General features: G+C 43.6%; 1 protein-coding gene across 7 annotated transcripts in view; it reads right to left on the minus strand.

Moving 5' to 3' along the window:
* Positions 1 to 10,493, minus strand: part of L3MBTL3 (L3MBTL histone methyl-lysine binding protein 3) — a 118,620-nt gene extending 108,127 nt beyond the window's left edge. For 2 of the 7 annotated variants that reach the window (XM_032651701.1, XM_032651697.1), the window contains exons 1-2: positions 8,414 to 8,696; positions 6,783 to 6,855 (exon numbers count right to left, since the gene is read on the minus strand). The gene's annotated coding sequence lies outside the window, so the exon portion shown is untranslated. Of the gene's footprint in view, positions 1 to 6,782; positions 6,856 to 8,413; positions 8,697 to 9,339; positions 9,408 to 10,408 lie in introns of those variants that run through there. The other 5 variants (XM_032651702.1, XM_032651696.1, XM_032651700.1 and 2 more) reach the window with 4 other exon arrangements.
* Between the last annotated feature and the right edge of the window lie 787 nt (positions 10,494 to 11,280).

An 11,280-nucleotide genomic window follows, 5' to 3' on the forward strand; every position in this document is an offset into this window, starting at 1 on the left:
CCAGATGTCTGAAGTATCCCAGGGCAGAGGAGTTGACAGCTCTGCAAAAGCCAATACCTTTGCACCACAAAGTCCTATTTGATTTCTTAAGAGTCCAGGGGTGAAGGTGGAGAAAAGTGGAAGTTAAGAACCGTGGTAGGATTCTGGGATTTCATGGACAAATAAAATTTCAAAATGAATTTGGGAAGCTGATGAAAGGTCAATAAGTATTAGTTTTCCCAAGCTCTTATAAAGAACATGTTAACAAGGAGAAAAGTATGAAAGACATAATCTCTGAACAGCGACCCAAGACTAAGCCACTGGCAACCTTACTGTGACATTTTTGCTGAGGAGGCATAAAAGCTTCCTTGCATACCAACTGTGGTTCCAGGACCTGCTTTCAAGAAAGCTAGTGCAGAGGCCAACAGAAAGCACCCTAAGAGATGGCAGCAAGAGGCCAGGAGGAAAAAGAGTGATGAACGCTATGGATCCTCTCCAAAGGGGACTCAAATGACTACAGTGAGTCTTTCTCTGTACAAGTACTGGAATATGTGTACGTAAGATGCCAGGAGAAGAGGGGCTGGAAAGGCAGAATCTATACCCCAATTATAATACTTATTACATCATATCATGATCATTTACTTACAGGAGGTTTTGGAGGAAAGAAAACTGGATTTCTTCATTTCGCTATCCCATGTGATTATCCACAGTAGGAATCAATAAAAATTTATCAGATGAATGAATAAAACAGAAGGGGAAAATATAACAGACTAGTTGTGGGCAGGCACTGGGGAGAGAGGAAATCAGGAAACGATCTTCATTTGTCCATCTATCTCTTATTCTCCAGTGAAAATTCTAACTAACAACGAGGCTGCTAAGTATTTATTTACCTCTTTGGCAGAAGGATAACATTCCTGCTCCAAGAAACCTTCCTTATTTAAGTGTCAGTGAAGAATACATGAAAAGAAGTTAAATTCAAACCTCTTAAACAGGCTTACTCAATAAGGATAAGAGAAAAATCTAAACTCACACCTGAAGCATCTCTCAACAAACACATTTCGCTACAAAGAAAAAATTTCCTTTCAAATCAAGCATGACAGATACCAGCTTTGATATTCTACTCACCCTGACTGGCAAGAACTCTGAATCGCACACATACTGGAACTGAGATCTGTTGAGGAGAGATGTGAAATTTTGCCCTGAGGGCCCAAGTTCATAGATTTTTAGGCAGGTAAAACTCTAGATCATTTCAATGTGAGAACTGAAATCTCGGTAGCATCAAGAACAAATCCTTGAGAATCTGGGTCTCCTGTCCATATATATGCTTATATAGTAGATGCCTTCCTTTAAATATGAAATCAGTTATTAGGACAGTCCTTCTTATTGATACTTTTTCAGAAACACCCCACCACCACCAGTAGTTATCTACTGGTCATGTTTTAATGAAAATGTCCCTAGTTATAACGTATTGATGGTTTCTCTGATTTGCTACCTTTTCTGCCACGGAGATTACATGCAAAGGGGTAGTCACTGAAGGCAACCTTTACGAAATCTCAACTTCCTGCCCTTCCGTTTGTTACTGTAAGAAGGATGAATTATTTGAGAGTCTGTGGCCTAACCTACTTACTTCCTCTGAAGGAGGAACAGAAAATTAAAAATGCCTTTCAAGAAAAAAAAATGTACATAGAAAATGAAATCACAAACTGACATTAACAGTCTTACAGCATATTTAATACACTCTCTTCAAATGCTTTTATTTGAAGTTCATTTTCAGTGTACAGACTATATCTCAATTTGAGGCAAAAATATCCTGAAAAGTGCTAGCACGTCATCAACATATTACACTAGTAGCGTAATAAAAGAAATTTTACACCCATTAGAGGGATTCAGGGGAATAAAAAGAGCAAGAACCTGTCTCACACAGATATTTCCCTGCTTATGCAAAATATGCATGAACTTAAATTAAAAAAGAAAACTAAAAGTAGTATCTTGTTCTTTTTTCTTATTTCACTTCGTAATTTTTTAAATGCTAAAAGCAGTATCTGTTTTCTTATTCTGCTTCATATTTTTATAGAACATAGAGCTAGAATTAAAAGATTTACACTTGATTTCTCTTTTGTATATGACAAATTAGATTTGACCAGATTTTATTTCTGTCACAGAAGTCATGTCTACAGGGCTTACCCTGATAACCATTTGTAGCTAAACTCCGTATCAACAGATTGAACAGCTAGGCCTCCAATCTGCCAAATAAGACCACAAACCAATGGGGTGAAATTATCTAAGACCATTTAACAACCAGACCAGGGATTTCAATTCACAGTTCAGGGTTCAAGCAGTGTTAACAGATGGGAGAAAAATAATCAACTGATTTTGGTGCCTGAACCATCCTACTAAAAGTGTTTCAGGAACTGAACTGGTTTAATTCTATAAAATTTCACATAACATAAAGCTGTAGTCCAATCTTGAAAAGGCCTGGCACACAGCAGGTACTCAAAAAAATGTACTGGATGACAGTGTTTCAACAAAGGAGAAACAGGCTGTACACCTGAAACTAACACAACATTGTAAATCAACTATACCCCAATACAAATGTAAAAAACAAAACGAAAACAAAGGAGAAACAGCCCATCACCCTATAATCAATGCCTGCAGGAGCATCCTTCTAAGTCAGACAAAAGCTCTGTTTGATGGACCACGACTCAGATGATAGAAATATTATATGACTCCCACTGTAATCCAGAACCGCCCAATGAATCAAAAGCTCTTCACTTCATTTTGTAAATGGGCCTACTCTTCTGGTTAAAGAGTATAATGTCAGTAGTTATCGTATTTTGGTGAATATATTCTTAGTCATATTCCCTGTTATCTTTATTAAACTTTGATCCTAACACTACATTCCTCCCTACCCCCAGCTTCTCACCACCATTATCTCTATCCCTCATTTTAATTTTCTTCTTTTATAATCACAATAAATTCCATCATGTTTTGAGTTCACAAAATGGTAAATTTAGGTCCCAATCTTTTGATGGATGATTGATTGATTTACACTTTTTGATAACACACCCTACTGCCTTATCAGGTCTCTTCCTATACAGAACAAGTGAAATCTTATTTATATATAAGCCTAGTAATTCCCAAAACTAATCTGAGTAATGTTTTATTAACAGTTAGTGATCATTTCAAGGCCATGAACTAGACCAAGGTGTTCTTTTCAGTATAACTCAGTCTTTCCCCAACTTTTAAAAAAAGGAAAAAAAAAGAGGAAAGTGAAGAGATAGTGTTTTCTTCCCGTAATTTTTTCTTACACCTGTTTGCTATTGCTCGTCTTAGCGAACCAACGTATAAGAGCAAATACATTAATCTGGAAATGTGTTTTCTTAGAAATATTCTAAGAATTACTATTTGGAATATTAGAAAGTTAAAGACATAACAAAACAAAAGCCAGTGTCATTTTCCCTGGTCCTGCCCCTTTCAAAGTACATGATATGAACTAAGACAAGTTACTAAGTATCTCTGAGCACCAGTTTGCTCTAAAAGAGAATTAATAATACCAAATGCTCAAGGCTAGTGAAAGTATTAGGGATAATATTCAGTGTCTAGAACAATACCTGGGCATACAGAAGGCACTCGGTAAGTTTTTGTTAGATGAATCAATGAGTGAATCAATGAATGAATATAAAATATCTAGCTTAATGCTTGACATTCAGAAGGCACTCAATACACAATTACATTGACTATATCAACACTTCACAGTGTTTTGCAGAGGGCACCCTACCTTCCAGGACCCTACCTTAGGAAACACATCCAGTAGTACCACCACAGTACTTACCTCTATCTACCTTTCACTAGCACTGAACCATGGCTTTGTTTTGGTAATTACCATTGTATGTGTATAGATTATCTCCTCAACTAGATTATGAACACACTGAGGCCAAAGACTGTTGCTTTCTCTGTAGCCTCAACAAATTCATTCACTTCACCCTATTCTAAGTATTCATTATGTGAAGCACTTCCCAATGGAGACTTACACGAAATAGATACCAATAAATATTTGTGGACTGACATAAAACACTGACTTACAGAAAGACTAGTAAATAATAATAAAAAGGTTTTATTATAATACACATGTAATTCTTCTAATCACTACCCAAGTCATTAACTATGAGTCCACTTCTGAGGAAGAAACTGGAGCCACACCCAGGATCACCCAACTCTATACAAGTTCCTCTCAAAAGTCCTTGCTCTTTCCTTCAAACCACCCTGTCTCCTACAAAAGGACTTCTCTTAAAGGCTTTTTTCAATTCGACTTCATAAATCAAACTCCTGGGGTAAGCGTGTAGGGAACTCGTCAAGGGCAAAGACCTAGTCTTTCAGTGTTCAGCACTGTAAGAGCTCAATAAAAATGAGTTAACCAGTAGAAACATCGCTAGAGAGATTACTCAGGTTACCCAGCCTTGGGACCCCAAAGGTACCCTTGTCCACACCACGTAAAGTAACTTCTTTTGTACGTTTCCCATCCTATTATAAACAGCTTTTGTTGATATATGTACTTCTTAGAAATACACTACCAAACAAAACAAACCAGTGGAATTTTTCAAGAACCAACCTTCAATTCCTCAGGGATGAATTAAACAGGACATGTATTTTTTCTTTCCTTCACTATTGGGTTTTTGGGTTCTTAGCATATTGATTGGATAATTTACAAGAGAAGTGAGATAAACTAAAACTTTTCAGAGTTTGTCAAGTTCAGTATCATCAAATTGAAAACAATGACAGATAGTACTTGTGGTTTTCTTTTTTCTATCTAGATAACAGTTGATTAGAATTAGAATAAAGCAGCAAAGAGGTCTAGAAAACATGGGGGTGGGGGGGAAAGCCCTACAGGTAGCTTCCCCTAAATCCAGTCATTTGCAGTACCCATTTTCTGGCCCCGAGAGTTTAAATTCTTACTACTCCAGTTACCTATTTTCTCATCCTCATTTCCCAGCAGATTCACACAACTAAACTATTAATTACAGCACATGAATTCCCCTCACACCAACCCTTCTACTTTCATCACCCTACCATTTCCACAATTTGGCATCATTTCATATTTAAAAGTATTTATTTCATCTACTCCTACCTAGCAAATGACTAGTTTGGGATAAATAAATGTCAATTCGTATTCAACACCATGTTAAAAACATGGTCCCTTCTCTCAAGGAGCCAAAGTTGTAAAAGAGAAACCACTAATTTCCTATAGAAAAGAAATATCCCCCAGAAGTATTGTGACAAGTCCGTATAATATATACACCAAAAACTAATCTAATAATTTTAGCCAGGAATTAAATCACTCTGTTCGGCTCTTAAAAACCTACCTCCTGCCCTTTCCAGAAAACATGGCTAAGGTGAAATGGTAATATGACAACCATTTCAAACATCTGAATAGCTCTTCATAGCGCTCAAAACCTTATTTTATTTGATCCCTTCAACAAAGAAACCAAGGCAAGCATTGTTGCTCCACTTTTCCGGATGGGGAAATCTAGGCTGAAAGAGTTAAAGTGACTTACACAAAGTGGTACATTTAGTGGCTAAATTGTCTTCTGATTCCTATTCTAGTACTCTATCTACACTCACAGTGATTCCCCAAATGAAGAAAAAATAATCACTGTCTTCCATTCAGCACATCTAAACATGCAACTCACCACCCTAGGAAACACATTTCACTCTGCCTGAACTCTACTTCTGTCTGGGTGATCTTCTTGAAGCTGTTCTTGCCCCCTTGTCTCTGCTGCATCACCTACGTGGACATCTATTTATTTTGCTAAATTATACTACTCAAGATGATCCACAAGCAGAAAATGACAATAAATTCCCTATTAACAATCATTTTTATATTGGTATTTATTCAGTTATGACATCGAGACCACATCTACCCTGGTTATAAGGTGACTCAATAAGGATTATTAGTCGTGCTAATTTATTTTGTTTTTGCCAAACAAGAATTAGTAACTCCTTTAATACCCAAGACAGAGAAGGAAAATGAAAGGCAGAAAAAGAAAGGGAAAGATCAAAAGAAAAAAGGCATACATAGTAGAAAGCACTACAGTAGCACAAATGTACTTTGATGCTCTACCCAGAGAGGGCCCCCCTTTGCCTGAGAATGACCTTTGTCCTGAAAGTAGGCCCTGGATCATTGGAGACAAACCAGCACCCTCCAAAATTACCAAAGGGATCTTTACTGGACAACAGCTGTATTCCCTGTGGTGATACGCTTAAAAGTTGACAAGTTTATGCTAACACACTGGAAACTCACTATAACCTATGATTCGATATTTGGCACAAGTCAGACCACCATTGGACTTGAGTCACAGAATATAAGTTACTTAAATATCCCCAAAGATCTTGTTGTGAATTTCACCTACAAAATTTTACCAAGTTCCAGAACCTTCCATATCACTGTGTACTTATACAACAGTTATATTAATTCACAATTGCTTTGTTCTAGTTTTCCCACTTTCTCAACTCCAAAGAATAAAATTATTTATTTTCAGCAGAAAACAGGTGCAATTGGAGTGTGAATTAAGAATCTAGCAAAAGGCCAGTCCAAAGGTTATCCAGAACAATCTCTTAACTTTTTCTAATGTTTTAATCAGAGCCTCAAGCCCACTCAGTGTCAAGACTTCCATGCATTCAAAGCGGCCCTCACAAAATGATGTTTTTCTGCCAACCTTGTTCCACACTCTCCTCCCTCATCCCCAAATGCAGCTTTTAACATTTGCAAGTATATCAAGGAATTTGTTTCAACATGCAACTCTTACCTAGTTGCAGTGAAGAATAACTGTCTGATGGTCTTTAAGACTGTCGTCCACCCTCAAGACTTCTTCCGGAGGTCTAGCATTGATTTAAAAGGAGGACAAATAAAATCAAAATATTGTCATAAAAAAAAACCTTCAAACCCGCAACTAATATGTATAAATTTTGAATTGCTGATTTATTGCATAATTTCATACATTACCACTTGATATGTTAAAAAAAAAAAACTAGTTCTGGATGAGATGAACTAGATTTTATCATTTATATCATTGCCCTCCCCTAAATTCCCCCATTAAAGTCTCTCCCATTGTATGACAAGCAGATGAAAGTTACAAGGGTCATTTGGTTCAACTTCCATTTCTCTCATTGCTTTTCTTAAAACTAAAGTTACTACGCAGAAACGCAGAACACACACTGGCAAAAGAATAGATTCTATGTAAGCAAGTTTTGTCCGTATATCAAATATTTAAGCGTTTAAATCACAAACTATACAAAGCGTTCAGAAATAATGTATTTTGCAGTGAAACAAAATTACACTCTTAGCACTAAAAGGGGCCATTTATTTTATGACTATATATAACTGTATGTTTAAGAAACTAAATACTAGCCTTAAATTATATTTATTAGAGAATAAAATGATCAGCTCACATAAAAGGCACATTTCAACCAAAGGTCTTTCTCATTTTTTCGAAGTTTTAAACACAAATTGCACTTTGCATTTTTATTAACGTTCAAATGAAATTATCCGCTGTGACTCCTGATTAAAAGTAGATCAAATGTGTAGACAACGATAAATATAAAAAACAAACAAATTGCTTCTAATCCAGAGAGTGACCAATCTCAAATCCCAGAATAAAAGCAAAGTGTTTTTTCCCATAGAAGTAATGAAGAGTGGAAGTTGTAGAGTCTGGGTCCTCAGATCTCATTTGCTCTCCAATGTACTAAACTTTCTATTTCTGATCAGCATCCTCTCATACAACATCTGGCTGCTCGCTCGGGTCGTCTAATTACTTCCACGTCTGAACGGACTACGTAGCTAAAAGTAAAGGCCAAAGTTTGCTCTCGGCCTTCCGAACTTAAAAAGATGCGTTTAACCACTAGAGGTCTCCCCTTGGCCAGTTTTGTACGTTCGCTATTTTGCTGCACTTGAAACTTTCCGGAGAAATGCTCTACTCGAGTCAGTGTTTTTCTAAAAACTTGCGCAAAAATCCACGCGACCGAGCTAGCCAGTACAGAGACTCTCGGGCTCCCCAAACCGATAAAGCTATTACAAACAACCCTCTAGGAAAATCAAAATTAATATTCGACGCACTCGCTCCAGCCGCTCCCCCCCCCCGCCCCATTCTTATTTCTCATCTCAGTTTCCCTCAACTTAAACTCAGAACAATCAAAAATCTATTTTTGTTTCGGTGCTCTCTGAAGAATCTCTAACGCATTTTTCTGGCGGTAGACCCGAGGTGGTAGAGGAGCGGGCCGAGGGATGCAGGGAGGGGGAAGGGCCGTGCTCACAGCGCCCGAGGAAGTTGCATAAGGAAAGAGACTCCGCTTTTTGGGTCCCCTCAAAAAATCGGCAGGGAGGGGGAGGAAAAGGAAGCGGGGAGGGGGGAGGTAGGAGGGAAACCGAAGCGACGTTTACCTTCGTCTCCCCGTGTAAGGGTGGGGTAACAGCCACGATCTTCGCGACCCCGGAGGGCGGCTCGTTACCCCCACCTCTCTCCGAGCGCAGACGGACAAACAGATACCCCCACCCCTCCGCGGGGAAGGCGGGGAGGAAAGTGCCCGCTTTTAAACTTTCTCTCACGGTCGCGCTTGGGCCGGGCTTTGACCAGAAAGGGTGGGGGAGACTGGAGGGCCTTTTTCTTTCAAGGTAATTAAAGTTTTACCACCAGCACAGAAGTTGCGCCCCCCTCCCCCGCTGCCAGGGCTCACAAGTTTTCCTCCCGCTCCTCCCCCCCCCCACCCGCCCCACCAGCTCGCGGGGCGCGCGGCGGATGCCTCGGCTCCTGCGCTTCCCGATCCCCACCCCCGCCGGCCTCTACTTCCCCCCGCCGGGCCGCCGCGGCGCGAGGACGGCCCGCCGGGCCCAGGACGCTAGTGTGCAAAACCCATTATCCCGGAACGGCACACGCACGCGGCGCGAGGCGGGCGGCGGCCCCGCCTCGGACCCCTCTTTGCCTCCCCAGTATAAGCACGGCGTAAACAAGTTGCAGGAAAAGCAGCCCCGCGCCTCCACCCCCCCACCCCCGCCCGCCTCCCCGGCGCGGCGGCCGCCGCCGCCCGCCGCTACCGCCGCCGCGGCCGCCGCCTCCAGACACACGCCCGCGCCCGCACCCGGGCCGGCGCGGCACGGCGCGGGGCGAATGCAGCGACGGCGCGGGCTCCCGGCCCGGCCCGCGAGCCCGCGCCCTGCGCCCTCCCCCGCGCGGACGGCCGCCGCGGGCCCGCGCCGCCTCGCTTCCCGAAGCACTTTCCTGCCTCGGGCAGAAATAAACCGGAGGGTTTATTTTTGTGCAACTTTCCCAAAATGGCGGAAATTGGAGCTGATCTATATGAAATTCTCACACAGTCGGTCGGGAAGGGGGAGGCGGCGAGGAAGAAAACGCAAACTCTCGGCCGCCGAGCCCGCCGCGGGTCCGTGAGTGTGTGCGTGCGTGTGAGTGTGCGTGTGCGCGGTGGGAGTCGGGGAGGCCTTTCCGCCGCGCGCGCACACACACACACACACACACACACACACACACAGAGCACACGCCGGGGAGACGCGCCTGCACATTCAACCAGTCCATTCTCCGCAGCCCGAGCGGGTAGAAAGTGGCCCGGCCTCTTTTCCCACTGCCTCGGTCTCCCGTACTTGTACTTCTCGCGCTCGCTCGCTCGCTCTCCGGTGCGCGCCCGGCACAAAGGCCACACGGGCGGAGGGGGCCGCAGGGGCGGCGCGCGGGGCTCGCGCCTCTCGCCGCACCGATCCGCGGCCCCGGCCGCCCCCGCCGGCGCCCCCAGCCTCGGCCGCCGCGCTCGCCGCCCGGGCTGCGGCTCCGCGGCGCCCACTCGGGCACGCACCCCGGCGGAGCCCGGCGCCGCCGCGCTCCCCACCCCGCGCCCGGTGTCATGAAAGCGACCAAAGTGACAAGCTCGGGGGGCGCGGGGGAGGGGGCACACACGCATCTGGCCGCCTGCGCGCGGGCGAGAGCCCGACGCGGCCGCCTCGCCCCGGCTCCTTTCCGCACGGCCCCCCACACCCTTCCCCGTGTGCGCGCAAAGAAAAAAATACAAGTCTCTCCTCCCCCCATTTTTTCCTTTCTCTTTTCTCTCTCTTTTGTTCCTCTTTCACACTCGCACTCACTACTTCAGAGTGAGATGCCCAGAGACTCCCCCTCCAGCCGTTTCCGAGTCACTTGCCCACTTTTTTCCCCAGGATTAAGTTTTCTTCTCTTTCCCAGAGGCGCAGAGAAGTGGGGGAGAAACCCCTTCTGTCCTTTCCCCTCCCCTGATCTGTTTCACAAGACGAGGGTGCGCTTCCTTCTCTCTATAGGTCTCTTAACTTTCATCCTCACCCAGAAAAATAAATGAATGGCTTTTGCACGGACAAATCTTCAGATTAATAAGAGATTAGATCCGATCAACCGCTTCTTACCCCCAAATTTTCTCTTTTTTTTTTCTCCGTCTCACGAGTAGTCCTGACAAATGGTCCAGGGCTGCGGGCGCACTGCGCATGTGCGCGTAGAGTCAGGGCTGGGGAGAGGGGAAACTGCGCTGGTGCCGGTGCCGCCGCCGCCGCCACCGCCACCGCCGCCGCCGCCGCCGCCGCCACTGCCGGGGAAGCTCGCTCTGGCTTCCCTGTTAATGCTGCTGCGCCTTCGCCGCTGGAAAGCAGCATTAAAGCGGGTTGGCAAATGCAGCAGCCCGCAGACACTGTTTCAGGTGCATCTTTTCAATACCCTTGTCACCGGCTCAGGGCTGGTTCAAGAACAATCAAAACAAATATGAAAGACTGCTAAGGTTATAAATTTCTTTGTGTATTTTTCACTTTACTTTTTTAAAAAGGCATTTCTCAGAGCAGCTAATCCACCATATACTGTTAAACGTATGCTTTCAGCCATTAAAGAGTGGGATTAGTCTTATAGGAACACAACCCAAAGGCTAAATGCATGCTACAGGTCATGAAAAATAAGAAAGTTTGAAGTTTTTACGCCCTAGAACCTCCCCCGCTTTTAGGACTGGAAGAATACATTATAAAGGGTGCATGTGAGGTGTGCACGTGCTTTGCGTTTCTTAAGTGCTGGTCTTTATTGACAGCTTAAACGTGTTAGGCCTCTGTTGTGAAATATGTTGGGACACGTATGTCAACTTAGAAATCAGTGTACAAGTCCTCTGTCCTCTGGCAATAAGCAGGTCGAGGACGACCCTCTGAATGTATTCAGTCAAGAGTGCTGAGCGATCCTAAATAGCAAAACCTGTCTTTGCTAAGGCATCAAAACTAGATCAAGCGAGGGTATTGTATTTCGG

This window comes from Phocoena sinus, chromosome 12 (assembly GCF_008692025.1).
Source record: "Phocoena sinus isolate mPhoSin1 chromosome 12, mPhoSin1.pri, whole genome shotgun sequence".
In the NCBI taxonomy this organism is placed as follows: Eukaryota; Metazoa; Chordata; class Mammalia; order Artiodactyla; family Phocoenidae; genus Phocoena; species Phocoena sinus.